The 16,580-nt window shown below is 40.6% G+C and overlaps 1 protein-coding gene across 1 annotated transcript in view; it reads left to right on the forward strand.

Moving 5' to 3' along the window:
- The window catches only part of RAD50 (RAD50 double strand break repair protein), a 97,318-nt gene that overhangs the window by 67,993 nt on the left and 12,745 nt on the right, over positions 1-16,580 (forward strand). The window lies entirely within an intron of this gene.

A 16,580-nucleotide genomic window follows, 5' to 3' on the forward strand; every position in this document is an offset into this window, starting at 1 on the left:
ATGGTGTTAGGGAGTGTTCTAATTTCATTCTTTTACACGAAGCTGTCCAGTTTTCCCAGCACCACTTATTGAAGAGGCTGACTTTACTCTGCTGTATATTCTTGCCTCCTTTATCAAAGATAAGGTGACCATATGTGCGTGCGTTTATCTCTGAGCTTTCTATCCTGTTCCATTGATCTGTATTTGTTTCTGTGCCAGTAGCATCCTGTCTTGATTACTGTAGCTTTGTAGTATAGTCTGAAGTCAGGGAGCCTGATTCCTCCAGCTCCGTTTTTCTTTCTCAAGATTACTTTGGCTATTCAGGGTCTTTAGTGTTTCCATACAAATTGTGAAATTTTTTGTTCTAGTTCTGTGAAAAATGCCAGTGGTAGTTTGCTGGGAATTGCATTGAATCTGTAGATTACTTTGGGTAGTATAGTCATTTTCACAGTGTTGATTCTTCCAATCCAAGAACATAGTATATCTCTCCATCTTTTTTTTTTTTTTTGCGGTACGCAGGCCTCTCACTGTCGTGGCCTCTCCTGTTGCGGAGCACAGGCTCCGGACGCGCAGGCTCAGTGGCCATGGCTCACGGGCCCAACCGCTCCGTGACATGTGGGATCTTCCCGGACTGGGACACAAACCCGTGTCCCCTGCATCGGCAGGCGGACTCTTAACCACTGTGCCACCAGGGAAGCCCTCTCCATCTATTTTTATCATCTTTAATTTCTTTCATCAGTGTCTTACAATTTTCTGCATACAGGTCTTTTGTCTCCTTAGGTAGGTTTATTCCTAGATATTTTATTCTTTTTGTTGCAGTGGTAAATGGGAGTGTTTTCTTGATTTCTCTTTCAGATTTTTCATCATTAGTGTATAGGAATGCAGGAGATTTCTGTGCATTAATTTTGTATCATGCTGCTTCACCAGATTCATTGATTAGCTCTAGTAGTTTTCTGGTAGCATCTTTAGGATTCTCTATGTATAGTACCATGTCATCTGCAAACAGTGACAGCTTTACTTCTTCTTTTCCGATTTGGATTCCTTTTATTTCTTTTTCTTCTCTGATTGCTGTGGCTAAAAGTTCCCAAACTATGTTGAATAATAGTGGTGAGAGTGGGCAACCTTGTCTTGTTCCTGATCTTAGTAGAAATGGTTTCAGTTTGTCACCATTGAGCATGATGTTGGCTGTGGGTTTGTCATATATGGCCTGTATTATGTTGAGGAAAGTTCCCTCTATGCCTATTTTCTGGAGGGTTTTTGTCATAAATGGGTGTTGAATTTTGTCGAAAGCTTTCTCTGCATCTATTGAGATGATCATATGGTTTTTCTCCTTCAGTTTCTTAAATGGTGTATCACATTGATTCATTTGTGTATATTGAAGAATCCTTTTATTGCTGGGATAAACTCCACTTGATCATGGTGTATGATCCTTTTAATGTGCTGCTGGATTCTGTTTGCTAGTATTTTATTGAGGATTTTTGCATCTATGTTCATCAGTGATATTGGCCTGTAGTTTTCTTTCTTTGTGACATCTTTGTCTGGTTTTGCTATCAGGGTGATGGTGGCCTTGTAGAATGAGTTTGGGAATGTTCCTCCCTCTGCTATATTTTGGAAGAGTTTGAGAAGGATAGGTGTTAGCTCTTCTCTAAATGTTTGATAGAATTTGTCTGTGAAGCCATCTGGTCCTGGGCTTTTGTTTGTTGGAAGATGTTTAATCACAGTTTCAATTCAGTGCTTGTGATTGGTCTGTTCATACTTTCTGTTTCTTCCTAATTCAGTCTTGGAAGTTTGTGCATTTTTAAGAATTTGTCCATTTCCTCCAGGTTGTCCATTTTATTGGCATAGAGTTGCTTGTAGTAATTTCTCATCATCCTTTGTATTTCTGCAGTGTCAGTTGTTACTTCTCCTTTTTCATTTCTAATTCTATTGATTTGAGTCTTCTCCCTTTTTTTCTTGAAGAGTCTGGCTAATGGTTTATCAATTTTGTTTATCTTCTCAAAGAACCAGCTTTTAGGTTTATTGATCTCTGCTATTGTTTCCTTCATTTCTTTTTCATTTATTTCTGATCTGATCTTTATGATTTCTTTCCTTCTGCTAACTTTGGGGGTTTTTTGTTCTTCTTTCTCTGATTGCTTTAGGTGTAAGGTTAGGTTGTTTATTTGAGATGTTTCTTGTTTCTTAAGGTAGGATTGTACGGCTATAAACTTCCCTCTTAGAACTGCTTTTGCTGCATCCCATAGGTTTTGAGTCGTCGTGTGTTCATTGTCATTTGTTTCTAGGTATTTTTTGATTTTCTCTTTCATTTCCTGAGTGATCTCTTGGTTATTAAGTAGTGTATTGTTTAGCCTCCATGAGTTTGTATTTTTTACAGATTTTTTCCTGTAATTGATATCTAGTCTCATAGCGTTGTGGTCAGAAGATACTTGATACAATTTCAATTTTCTTAAATTTACCAAGGCTTGATTTGTGACCCAAGATATGATCTATCCTGGAGAATGTTCCATGAGCACTTGAGAAGAATGTGTATTCTCTTGTTTTTGGATGGAATGTCCTATTAATATCAATTAAGTCCATCTTGTTTAATGTATCATTTAAAGCTTGTGTTTCCTTATTTATTTTCATTTTGGATGATCTGTCCATTGCTGAAAGTGGGGTGTTAAAGTCCCCTACTATGAATGTGTTACTGTTGATTTCCCCTTTTATGGCTGTTAGTATTTGCCTTATCTGTTGAGGTGCTCCTATGTTGGGTGCATAAATATTTACAATTGTTATATCTTCTTGGATTGATCCCTTGATCATTATGTAATGTCCTTCTTTGTCTCTTGTTATAGTCTTTGTTTTAAAGTCTATTTTGTCTGATATGAGAATTGCTACTCCAGCTTTCTTTTGATTTCCATTTGCATAGAATATCTTTTTCCATCCCCTCACTTTCAGTCTGTATATGTCCCTAGGTCCGAGGTGGGTCTCTTGTAGACAGCATATATACGGGTCTTGTTTTTGTATCCATTCAGCCAGTCTGTGTCTTTTGGTTGGAGCCTTTAATCCATTTACATTTAAGGTAATTATCAATATGTATGTTCCTGTTACCATTTTCTTCATTGTTTTGGGTTTGTTATTGTAGGTCTTTTCCTTCTCTTGTGTTTCCTGCCTAGAGAAGTTCCTTTAGCATTTGTTGTAAAGCTGGTTTGGTTGTGCTGACTTCTCTTAGCTTTTACTTGTCAGTAAACATTTTAGTTTCTCTGTCAAATCTGAATGAGATCCTTGCTGGGTAGAGTAATCTTGGTTGTAGGTTTTTCTCCTTTATCACTTTAAATATGTCCCGCCACTCCCTTCTGGCTTGCAGAGTTTCTGCTGAAAGATCAGCTGTTAACCTTATGGGGATTCCCTTGTGTGTTACTTTTGTTTTTTCCTTGCTGCTTTTAATATATTTTCTTTGTATGTAATTTTTGATAGTTTGATTAATATGCATCTTGGTGTGTTTCTCCTTGGATTTATCCTATATGGGACTCTGCGCTTCCTGGACTTGACTATTTGCTTTCCCATATTAGGAGAGTTTTCAACTATAATCCTTTCAAATATTTTCTCAGTCCCTTTCTTTTTCTCTTCTTCTTCTGGGACCCCTATAATTCGAATGTTGTTGCACATAATGTTTTCCTAGAGGTCTCTGAAACTGTCCTCAATTCTTTTCATTCTTTTTTCTTTATTCTGCTCTGCAGTAGTTACTTCCACTATTTTATCTTCCAGGTCACTTATCTGTTCTTCTGCCTCAGTTATTCTGCTATTGATTCCTTCTAGAGAATTTTAAATTTCATTTATTGTGTTGTTCATCATTGTTTGTTTGCTGTTTAGTTTTTCTAGGTCCTTGTTAAACATTTCTTGTATTTTCTCCATTCTGTTACTAAGATTTTGGATCATCTTGACTATCATTACTCTGAATTCTTTTTCAGGTAGACTGCCCATTTCCTATTCATTTGTTAGATCTGGTGGGTTTTTGCCTTGCTCCTTCATCTCTGTGTGTTTCTCTGTCTTCTCATTTTGCTTAAGTTACAATGTTTGGGGTCTTCTTTTTGCAGGCTGCAGGTTCGTAGTTCCTGTTGTTTTTGGTGTCTGTCCCCAGCAGCTAAGGTTGTTTCAGTGGGTTTTGTAGGTTTCCTGGTGGAGGGGACTAGTGCCTGTGTTCTGGTGGATGAGGCTGGATCTTGTCTTTCTTGTGGGCAGGTCCACGTCTGGTGGTGTGTTTTGGGGTGTTGTGGCCTTATGATGATTTTAGGCAGCCTCTCTGCTAATGGATGGGGTTGTGTTCCTGTCTTGCTAGTTGTTTGGCATAGGGTGTCCAGCACTGTAGCTTGCTGGTCATTGAGTGGAGCTGGGTCTTGGCATTGAGATGGAGATCTCTGGGAGATTTTCGCCGTTTGATATTACGTGGAGCTGGGAGAGCTCTTGTGGATCAGTGTCCTGAACTTGGCTCTCCCACCTCAGAGGCACAGCCCTGATGCCTGGCTGAAGCACCAAAGCCTGTCATCCACATGGGTCAGAATAAAAGGGAGAAAAAAAAGAAAGAAAGAAGAGAGCAACCAAACCAAATCCACCAATGATAACAAGTGCTAAAAACTATACTAAAAAAAACCCAAAAAAACGGACAGACAGAACCCTAGGACAAATGGTAAAAGCAAAGCTATACAGACAAAACCACACACAGAAGCAGACACATACACACTCACAAAAAGAGAAAAAGGGAAAAAATATATATATCGGTGCTCCCAAAGTCCACCTCCTCAATTTGGATGATTCATTGTCTATTCATGTATTCCACAGATGCAGGGTATATCAAGTTGATTGTGGAGATTTAATCCGCTGCTCCTGAGGCTGCTTGGAGGGATTTCCCTTTCTCTTCTTTTTTCGCACAGCTCCTGGGGTTCAGCTTTAGATTTGTACCCACCTCTGTGTGTAGGTTGCCTGAGGGCGTCTGTTTTTCCCTCAGACAGGACGGGGTTAAAGGAGCAGCTGATTCGGGGGCTCTGGCTCACTCAGGCCGGGGTGAGGGAGGGGTATGGAATGCGGGGCGAGCCTGTGGCGGCAGAGGCCAGCATGACGTTACAACAATCTGAGGTGCTGTGTGTTCTCCCGGGGAAGTTGTCCCTGATCTCAGGAACTTGGCAGTGGCGGGCTGCACAGGCTCCCGGGAGGGGAGGTGTGAACAGTTACCTGTGCTCGCACACAGGCTTCTTGGTGGCTGCAGCAGCAGCCTTAGTGGCTCATGCCCGTCTCTGGGGTCTGCGCTGATAGCCGTGGCTCGCGCCTGTCTCTGGAGCTCCTTTAAGCGGGGCTCTTAATCCCCTCTCCTTGTGCACCAGGAAACAAAGAGGCAAGAAAATGTCTTTTGCCTCTTCGGCAGCTCCAGACTTTTCCCCGGACTCCCTCCCGGCTAGCTGTGGCACACTAGCCCCCTTCAGGCTGTGTTCACACCGCCAACCCCAGTCCTCTCCCTGGGATCCAACCTCCAAAGCCCGAGCCTCAGCTCCCAGTCCCCGCCCACCCCGGCGGATGAGCAGGCAAGCCTCTTCAGCTGGTGAGTGCTGGTTGGCCCCGTTCCTCTATGAGGAAATCTCTCCACTTTGCCCTGCGCACCCCTGTTGCTGCGCTCTCCTCCATGGCTCCGAAGCCTCCCCCCTCTGCCACCCGCAGTCTCCACCTGCGAAGGGGCTTCCTAGTATGTGGAAACCTTTCCTCCTTCACAGCTCCCTCCCACTGGTGCAGGTCCCGTCCCTATTCTTTTGTCTCTGTTTATTCTTTTTTCTTTTGCCCTACCCAGGTACGTGGGGAGTTTCTTGCCTCTTGGGAGGTCTGAGGTCTTCTCCCAGCGTTCAGTAGGTGTTCTGTAGGAATTGTTCCACATGTAGACGTATTTCTTATGTACCTGTGGGGAGGAAGGTGATCTCCATGTCTTACTCTTCCACCATCTTGAAGCTCCCCCAGTCTAATGGGTTTTAAATGGTAAATCATTGTGGTCTTCATTTGCAGTCCCAATTTCTAATGATGCTGAACATCTCTTTATGTTTGATCATGTTTCTTCTTTGAAATGTTTGTATTGTGTACCCATTTTTTTTTAAATTTAATTTTTGGCTATGTTGCTGCCTGCAGGCTTTCTCTAGTTGTGGAGAGCAGGGGCTACTCTTCGTTGTAGTGCACGGGCTTCTCATTGTGGTGGTTTTTCTTATTTCAGAGCACGGACTCTAGGCACATGGGCTTCAGTACTTGCGGCACACAGGCTCTAGGGTGTGCAGGCTTCAGTAGTTGTGGTGCACAAGCTCAGTAGTTATGGCTTGCGGGCTCTAGAGTGCAGGCTCAGTAGTTGTGGAGCACGGGGTTAGTTGCTCCACAGCATGTGGAAGCCGGACCAGGGATCAAATCCGTGTTCCCTGCATTGGCAGGCAGATTCTTAACCACTGTGCCACCAGGGAAGTCCCTGTACCCATTTTTAATGTATTATTGGTAGTCTTACTGATTTGCATGTGTTCTTTTAGCTCTTCTGAATTTTAATTCTTTTTCAGTTATATGTGTTGTAAGTATCTTCTCAAGTTTTTGTTTATCTTTTCACTTTCTTATAGTGTCTTTTAATAAACAGATTTGATTGTAAGATAGTTATATTTACCAGTCTTTTATGGTTAGCTCTTTTGTGTCTTAAGAAATCCTTCCATATTCCTATATATTCTTCTAAAAGTTTTAAAGTTTTGATTTTCACATTCAAATACATTTAAGTATTTAATTCTAAATTGAATTTTATGTACAGTATGAGGTAGGAATCCAATTTCATTTTTTCCCTTATGGATACCAGTTGTCCTGGCTCTGTTTATTGAGAAATCTAATCCTTTTCTAATGATCTGCAGTGTCACTTCTGTCATGTCAGAATTCCATGTGTGCATGGGTCGGTTCTGGGTTTTATATTCTGTTTCATTGGTCACTTTGTCTATCTCTGTGCCATTACCAAGACTGTTGTAATTGCTACAACTTTACAGTATATTCAGCATGTAGCAAAATTTTGTTTTTTATTCAGTCTGTCCATCTTTTGTCTTTTTTTTTTTTGGCGGTACATGGGCCTCTCACTGTTGTGGCCTCTCCCGTTGCAGAGCACAGGCTCTGGACGTGCAGGCTCAGCGGCCATGGCTCACGGGCCCAGCCGCTCCGTGGCATGCGGGATCTTCCCGGACCGGGGCATGAACCCACGTCCCCTGCATCGGCAGGTGGACTCTCAACCACTGAGCCACCAGGGAAGCCCCCATCTTTTGTCTTTTAACTAGTGAATTTAGTCCATTCATTTCATTGTGATTGATTACTTAGTTATATTTATTTCTATTTTTTTTCTACTTTCCTGACTTCTATGGGATTGATTGATTTTTCTTTATTCCTCCTTTTTCCCTTCTTTGGGTTGTAAATGATATATTATACTTTAGTTATTTGGGTGTTTACCTTTAATTTTTTAACATGCATATTCAACCTAAAAGAAATCAAATGTATTGATTCCCAAAGGGGTCCTGGAGCAACATTATCAGCATCACTTTGGAACTTGTTAGAAATGAAAATTCTCACTTTCTACTCCAGACCTGTTAGTTCAGAAATGTTAGGGACAAGGCTCAACAGGCTGTGTTTTAACAGGCCTTCCAGGTGATTATGATGCACATCAAAGTTTAAGAACCATGTCTCTAATATGACTTGCTTTATCTTCTGCTTGAATGTTAATTAATTTCTCCTATCTGCTGTGTTTCTATTGTCTGGTATTTTCATTTTACCTTGTTTTTATATCATCTCAAATTAGTAATAATTAATGTTATGGTTTCATAGTCAGTGCTTATTTGGATAAGCCCGCATATGTTTACCAATTTCTTATGAATCCCACTCCTTCCTTCTTTAGCTTCAGTTACTCTGTCTCTTTAATTTTATTTTTTTGAAGTACATCCTTTAATAATTTTTTTCAGTGAAGGATTGTTAGTAGTAAATTCTCTTCCAGTCTTTGAAAAGTCTTTGCTCTCAGTCTTGATAGTTTAGCTGAGCATAGGTTCTAGATTGAAAGGTTTTTTTTTTCTTTGAGTACTTTGAAAATATTCCATTTTTTCCTGACCTCCATGGTTGCTGTTGAGAAATCATTCTAATTATTCCTTTGGAGGTAATCTGCCTTTTTTCTCTGGTTCTTTTAATATTTTTCCCTTGTCTCCAGTATTCTGCATTTTTTTTAGAGTGTGTCTAGATGTAGGTTTAGTTTTAGTTCTATTCAGAAATTATGCCTATTGATTTGAGGGTTGATACCTTTTATTAATTTTGGAAAATTCTCATATATTATCTCTTCAAGTATTATCCTTGCCCCATTTCTTACTATTATCCTCTCCTTCATTTCTCATTAGACATAAATAAACCTTCTCATTCTCTTCCTTCCATATTGCTTAACTCCTCTTGAATATACTGGTAATACACTGGGTAACTTCCTCATAAATACCTTCCAGTGCACAGATTCTTTAGCTGCTGCTTATACTGCCTATTGAGTTGTCCTTTTAAAATTAACTTTTCATTTCAAGGTATTATTCAATTCTATAAGTTCTATTTTTTTTTTTTTTTTTGCAGTACACGGGCCTCTCACTGTTGTGGCCTCTCCCGTTGCGGAGCACAGGCTCTGGACGCACAGGCTCAGCGGCCATGGCTCACAGGCGCAGCCGCTTGGTGGCATATGGGTTCTTCCCAGACCAGGGCACGAACCCGTGTCCCCTGCATCGGCAGGCGGACTCTCAACCACTGCGCCACCAGGGAAGCCCTATAAGTTCTATTTTATTCATTTTCAGAAATTTTTCTTTTTCTCATAATGTATTTTTTCCTTAGTGTTTTGATTCCTTCTTGTATGTCTTTACTCATTTTAAGTATACATATTTCATATTCTTTCACATTGTCATTTTTTAAAAATTATTTTATTTTTGGGGGGGATTTTGGGTCTTTGTTGCTGCATGAGGGCTTTGTCTAGTTGCAGTGAGCAGGGGTTACTCTTTGTTGTGGTGTGCGGGCTTCTCATGCCAGTGGCTTCTCTTGTTGCAGAGCACAGGCTCTAGGCATGTGGGCTTCAGTAGTTGCAGCATGCTGGCTCTAGAGTGCAGCCTCAGTAGTTGTGGTGCACAGGCTTAGCTGCTCTGCAGCACGTGGGATCTTCCCGGACCAGGGGTAGAACCCATTTCCCTTGCATTCTTAACCACCAGGGAAGTCCCCACATTATCATTTTTTTATTTCGCATTTTTAGGAGTCTCTTTCTACTATTTTGTGTGCTGATTCTAGCCCTAGTGAGGTATTTCTTGGGTTTCATGTAGTGTTTAATTGTAAGCTCATCTTTAGTAGTGCTTTTTTTTTTTTTTCCTATGAAGCGCCCTTGTGACCTTTTTGTGTGGATGTCCTTCCACACAGAGATTTGTTTTGTATCTGCTGGGCACTCTGGGATAACACTGGCCTAAGTCTAGGTTTTATGTTAATTTTTCAATTTGGGAGTTCCTGAACTACACTGGTGGTATAACAGAGGACCTTAAACCCATGTAAGGCATTTGCCCAGTACTTTGAACTCACAAATTATTAATTTTCCACTCTTTTATTGACGGTTGCTGTTCAAGAGTCTCAGCCTTTATGTTGGGAGTCACTTCTTTCTGCCTCAGTTGGGTCCTATGCCTCATCTTCTGTCCTGGGTTATAATACTGAAACTCTGGGTTATGAAAATAATAACTAAATTCATCTGCGGTATCATATCACACATTGACCGTTCTGGTTTTTAGTTCCATCTTTGTTTCCACCATGTAGGGATTTGCCTTTCTTTCTTGTAAACTCAGCTATAATGTAAAATAAATTTTGTTATAAACCTGTCTAGCATTTCTAGGTATTTGTAGCAGGAGAATTATCAGTCACCTTAGATTTTATCTGTTGTTGTTTTCTAAAAAGGAAAATATCCTCTTCAGTGCTAAGAGAAGTACACAGACAGCGTCTCTTCTCTTTTAAGGCTTCCTCTGGAAAGAGCATAGTGAACAGACCAGCCTCAGCAGTGGCATTCAGACCACAAGGCTCAGGAGGACAGGAAGACCCACTTTTCAGTATGAGGATTCTTTTAGTTAATGATGATAGCAAAGGTGGCCCCAGAATCACCTAGCTATAACTCTGGCAATACAAATTTTGGAAAGTACATAGTCTTTTAAGATAAGTGAAAATTGGAACTAGCCAGTTATGTTATTTTCAAAAATAAATACTAATAAGATTTTTGTTGGATTAAGTTCGACTTCTACAATGACTTTTGGAGGGACACATCTTTTGTCGTCTTTCACTGTGAGTGAATAAGTTAACATTACAATGTTCCTTGGGTCCAGAAAGGCTCATAGGTATGTATGTCTGTACCAAGTGGAAATTTTTTTTTTTTTTTTTTTTGCGGTACGCGGGCCTCTCACTGTTGTGGCCTCTCCCGTTGCAGAGCACAGGCTCCGGACGCGCAGGCTCAGCGGCCATGGCTCACGGGCCCAGCTGCTCCGCGGCACGTGGGATCTTCCCGGACCGGGGCACGAACCCGTGTCCCCTGCATCGGCAGGTGGACTCTCAACCACTGTGCCACCAGGGAAGCCCGGAAACTTTTTTTTTTTAAACCTCTTCAAATATTGAAATCTCTCCTAGATTTTTAGATCCAACAGTTTAAATTGTTGAAATTTGAAATAAGAGCATAAGCAAGACATTACTAAAGAATCCTTGCCTCCTGGACTTCCCTGGTGGTCCAGTGGTTAAGACTTGGCGCTTCCACTGCAGGCGGCTTGGGTTCGATCGCTGGTTGGGGTATGAAGATCCCATATGCTGTGCCACGGCCAAAAAAAATTCCTTGCCTGGTAGACTATTCATACATAACATTTGTCTTTTTTTAAAAAAAAATTCCATAATTCCTTTTAGTCTTTCCAGCTATAGGTATATATGCCTTTAGAAGGCTTTTTACTTCTTGAGTTCTTTACCAACTGATGCTATGTGTGCGGTAAACTTACCAAACATTTGTTGAGCACTAAGGAATAGGAAACCCAGTCCTTACTGGCAAGTTTATTTGAAGAGACAAAAATCAAACTCGATTTTTATCAGTAAAAATCTACTGTACAGAATAGGATGACTTAAGTTGTTTTTGATGAAAAAATTGAACTGAGTTTTAAACAGCAAGAAATGTTTGTGTAAAAGTTGATAAATTTCATCATCTTGAATCCTGAAAAATCCATAATCCGTGGTTAAAAGTATTGTCTCTAGAGACTACCTGAATCTGAATCTGACTGTTGACCTTTAGCAAATTACTTAAATACCCTGAGCTTCAGTTTCCTTATATATGAAATGGAAACCTTTTATTTACTTATTTATTTATTTATTTATTTATTTTTGCGGTACGCGGGCCTCTCACCGCTGTGGCCTCTGCCGTTGCGGAGCACAGGCTCCGGACACACAGGCTTAGCGGCCATGGCTCACGGGCCCAGCCGCTCCGCGGCATGTGGGATCTTCCTGGACCGGGGAACGAACCCGCATCCCCTGCATCGGCAGGCGGACTCTCAACCACTGCGCCACCAGGGAAGCCCCCCCCCTTTTTTTTTTAAGTCCATTATAGCATTCAGTATAGAGTCAGAATTAAAAGGGAAATTTACAGGCCATTTAGTCCAGCTTTCTTTGTCATGTTACATTCTTTATTTTTTATTTATTCATTTGGTTGCGCTGGGTCTTGGTTGCAGCAGGCAGGCTCCTTAGTTGTGGCATGCAGACCCTTAGTTACGGCATGCATGTGGGATCTAGTTCCCTGACCAGGGATCGAACCCAGGGTCCCTGCTTTGGGAGTGCAGAGTTTTAACCACTGTGCCACCAGGGAAGCCCCAGTGTTACATTCTTTAATGTATATTGTTAAATTCTCTATTTCTTAAGAGCACTAAGGAACTTGACCAAGAAAACGTAGGTTTCTGTTGTTTCTATTTAAACATGCTTTAAGACTAAATTTCTCAATGGCGGGGGCTCTGCAGAGGAGATACTAATATTAATTCATTACTTAATATGTGTTAGCCATAATCTAATTGAATTCGGGCATCTGCCTGTAAAGGGCAAGTATTCATCAGAGAGATTAAGAAGACTGTCCAAGATTACCCAGCTAAATGGTTGAGATAAATTAGATCTCAGAACTAAGGCCTTTATATTCCCACTCTGCTGTGCTGCTACCATGGTCCCCCCCCACCCTTTTTTAACCTTTAAAAAACTAATACCAATATTTATATAGAAAGTTTTCCTAACTGTTAATTAACTCATACTTCCTGGTTTAGAGCCACAATAGTCAACTTATTTTTATATATTTTATACCTTCTTAGCAAAGTGTGTATGTGCATAATATATATTGTCATATGTATTAGGATTTTGTTCAATTAAGATTTGAGTGCTTACATGTTTTCTACTGTTCTAGATACTGTATACTAAGTATACAGGGATGAAGAAACAGAAAATTAAGAAATAAATCCATAAACAGTGAAAATTAACTATGGTGATGGGAATAACTGAGGGGCTACTTTAGGCCTTTTCTAAGGCAGAATCTTTCTGAGAATGTGACATTTAAGCTAGGACCTGATTGATGAGAGGAAGCAAGATATGCACAAAGCTGAGATGCAAGCATTCCAGATGGAGGGAGTAGCTGATGCAGAGGCCCTAAGACCAGTACAAACATGAGGTGTCCAAGGAATAGAAAGAAGGCAAGCGTGGCTGGAGAATAGTGAGCAGGGGAATAAGGTCAGAGGAAGATGGTTCCCAGAGTATGCCATGCCTTGCAGCCTGGTTAACAATTTGATTTTATTCTAAGTGTGATAGGAAGTCACTGGATGGTTTGAAGCAGGGAGGTAATGTAATCTGATTCATAGTTTGAAGAAATCACACTTGTTGCCGTGTGGAGAATGCATTATAGGGGCACCCAGGAGAGAGTGGTGGACTGGTGTAGGATGGTAGCAGTGGAAATGGAGAAAAGTAGATGGACTCCATTTTTGTTTTGCAGATAGAGTTGACAGGCCTTGCTTCTGAATTGAATGTGGGGGAGGAGAAGCAAAAGAAAGAAGAATTGATCCTACATGTGTTTTCTTGACCAGTAGGATGTTGGGAAAGCAAATTCCCATTCCCTAAAATGGGCAAGGTTGGGGAGGGGAAAATCTAGAGTTCTGTTTTGGACACTTTAAGTTTAAGGTGCCTGTAGACTTCTAAGTAGAGATGTCAAGCAGGCAGTTGGATGTATAATCTGGAGTCTAGAGTTCAGGGGAAATGTATAAATTTAGGAATTATCATCATATCTGTAGTATTTAAAGCCATGGAATGAGATTACATAGGGAATAACTGTGGATAGAGATGGGAAGGGTCCCAAAACTCACGATGTTTACAAATGCAGTGAAAAAGTAGCTGATGACGTAGAAGAAAAATTTTAAAGGCGTGGTAGCTTGAAAACCAAGTACAGAAAGTATTTCAGGAGTCTAATGCTATTGAGAGGTCAAATGAGATGAAGGACTAAGAAGTGACCCTTGAAATTGATAAAATGGAGGGTGTTCATCACTTTGGGGAGCAATCTCAGTGGCATGGTTGGAACTGAAGCCTTAGAGTTGGATGAGGAGAGAATGGGTGGTAAGAAATGGAGACAGTGAGTATAGATAATTCTTTAAAAAATTCTGCTGTGAAGAGGAGCAGAAAAATGGAGTGCTAACTAGAGGGGACAAGAGGGGCCAAGTTAGGTATTATGTAGGTTGGTTTTGTCTTAAATTTTATGTGCACATATTCTGCTACAAGGTAGCTCTTCCTCTTAGTACACTGACCTGCAGACCTGGGGTTTCATGTGTTAACTAAATAGAAAACTATACCTAGGAGCCCTCCTGCTATCCCTACAGACCCTGAGAGCCATTGACAGCAGGAACAAGAGGAATTCCCTCAATAAGGCACCTGTTCATTCAAAAACCCCTGTTCTGTCTTCTCTTGGCGGACTCTGGGAAGACAGAAATATCATACCCTGTCCCTCCTGCAAAGTGGTAACTGTTCAATAGGGGAGACCATGGTAGGTGCTGCATAGTCTATACTTGACCTGGGCCATGAATAATGAAGGAAGGGCCTTTCAGTAGAGAAAAGTGCCTCATAGAGGCATCACACTGAGCGGAGTGAGGGCATGTGAGGGAGCTTGATGGGGCCAGCCAGGAGCTTGTGGGGGTGGGGAGGTACAGTGGTGCTTTCCAGCAATTTAGGCTTGCCTAAGGAACAAAGTCAGGCTGTTTACTGAGTTCTGTTATCTGGTTATCAGATGCGTTCTTCTAAATGAGAAGAAAAGAAGTGGTACCGATTTCTCCAAAATTGAGTGTTTGTGGGCTTATGCTTGCAAATCTTCTTAAGGTTTATACTGTGAGCCTTAAATTTGCCTTCTCACCTAGAAGAAAGTAAGGTCCAAAATTTCCCATATTGTTTCACCTCTTAGAAGAAGCATGTAGTCATTGTAATTGTTGCATTCATCTGTCTATTCAAGGTAACACAGGAAATTAGCAGTGCATTTTCAAGAAAAGCTGATTACCATCTGTTATTAGTAATCATCTAAAACAATCACTGATTGTAAGCATTGCTAATGGTCAGAGACACACTAGATAAGAAGGGGGAAAACATCCATTATTTAGAATTTATTATCCCTTATCCACCCCCTTAAAAGAAGACATCAATTAAAATTAAGTGATTTTGGAATATATCAAAGTACACTGTTCTGCCCTATCCCCAAAGTGTTCCACTGTCATTTTCCCCCAAATGTGGAATGTTGCACATTAAGTCATATTTCTTCTGAGACTCAGTGGAAACATGTAAGTTTTGCGTCCAAGGCAGCCAACTCTCTTTGAGTCTTTTCAGAGCCTGGCTTCTTACACTCAAGCAGAGCTTGGGGGTGAGGCCTTTAACCAGGACTCACCTCATGGCCACCATTCTAATTCTTGTCTTGGATACAGTACAGTTTCACATCAGCAGCCCCTGTAGCATCAAATAAGTAGATTACAAAACCAAATGATAGCTGGTGGCATTTCACACTCGCAGGTTTTCTTAACCAAATATTTATCAAGCACTGTGTTAATAGTGGGTGACCCATTGCCTGAATTTTAAAAGCTGATATTTGGGAGTTTGGCTAAAGGAAATACAGCAATTCAACAGTTTTAAGTGTTTCAGGAAATTCGTTTAATAGTCTTAAAGGTTTTATCCAGAAAAAGAGGACATTTTTCTTTTAAATGTGCAACTTAAGTTTGGCAAGTTAGGGATTTTAAATTGTGCTAAGTAATAAAAACCACTATTAGTTTGGAACGTGATACTCAGTAGAATGTGATACTCATCATATCACTTCCTTTATACTAGAGGGCTTCCGCTGACCTAAATGTAGGGAGATAGGAAATTCTCACGGTGGTAACTACAGTAGGGAAGAGTATTCAATCAAAATTGATCTTAGCCAATTTTTTGGCAACCTGTATATCTCATAGTTTGGTACAATTTTATATACAAAGATGAGGATAATACTGTTGGCAAATGTCTTTTGTAAGTATAATCTTCTCTACTGCTTTTGTCCAGCTTGGATAATCTTCATGAACTTATTTGTTTTTATCCTACTTATGAATTTTTTTTATTAGGAGGCACACATATATTTGGCCCTTCTAATTATTATTTTATTTACTGAAATAGCTTGAGACATGAGGAAATCCAGTTCAAATTTTGCAAAATGGTAACTAACCTTCCTCAGTAGTTTGAGTCCTGGAGATGGCTAAAATACGAAAGATGTAAGAGCTGGAAGGGTCTTTTCCTGGCAGGTGAGATTTTGGTCTACCTAATGACTAATGACCTAATGACATTTGGTCTAATGACTCTTTTTTCAGGCATTCAGTTCTCTGGTAATGACTAAGTCTTGAGATGATTTTAAAAATGACCTCAGAGCAGGGCAGCAGTAAAAACCCTGAACTACTGTCCTGGGGATGCCTAATATGCTTCATTTGTGCCATCAAGCTAGAACCCATGTGTACTTAGAAAGTAGATAACTCCGAGGCTTGCAGAAGCTTTTCATCACAGGTCCAAGTGTGGAGGCAGTGAGCTTAGAACACAAAGGAAAGTCATCTAGAAATTGCTGGGGCAGAAGCCATAGTGCAAAGAGGTGCTGAAGGATAGTATATAGTTAGCTTGGCATTCAAAGGAGGTGTCTGTGTGAAGAAGGAAGGAGGGGCATGGATGAAAACAGCTCTACATACTACACTAGTGCATACCCCTTTCTCTCTTCTTTAAATAGACTATTTTTTGGAGCAGTGTTAGATTCACAGCAAAATTGAGCAGAAAGTACAGAGATTTCCCATATATCTCTGCCTCCCCCCACCCCAACCATAGCCTACCCCACTATCAACATCCCTTACCAGAGTGGTGTATTTGAACAACCTACATTCACACATCATACTCACCAAAATCTGTAGTTCACATTAGGGTTCACTCGTGGTGTACATTCTGTGGGTTTAGACAAATGTTTAATGACATGTGACTACCCTTATAGTATCATATAGAATAGTTTCACTGGTATTTGT

The sequence above is a fragment of the Grampus griseus genome, assembly GCF_964374135.1.
Source record: "Grampus griseus genome assembly, chromosome: 3".
Taxonomy (NCBI): Eukaryota; Metazoa; Chordata; class Mammalia; order Artiodactyla; family Delphinidae; genus Grampus; species Grampus griseus.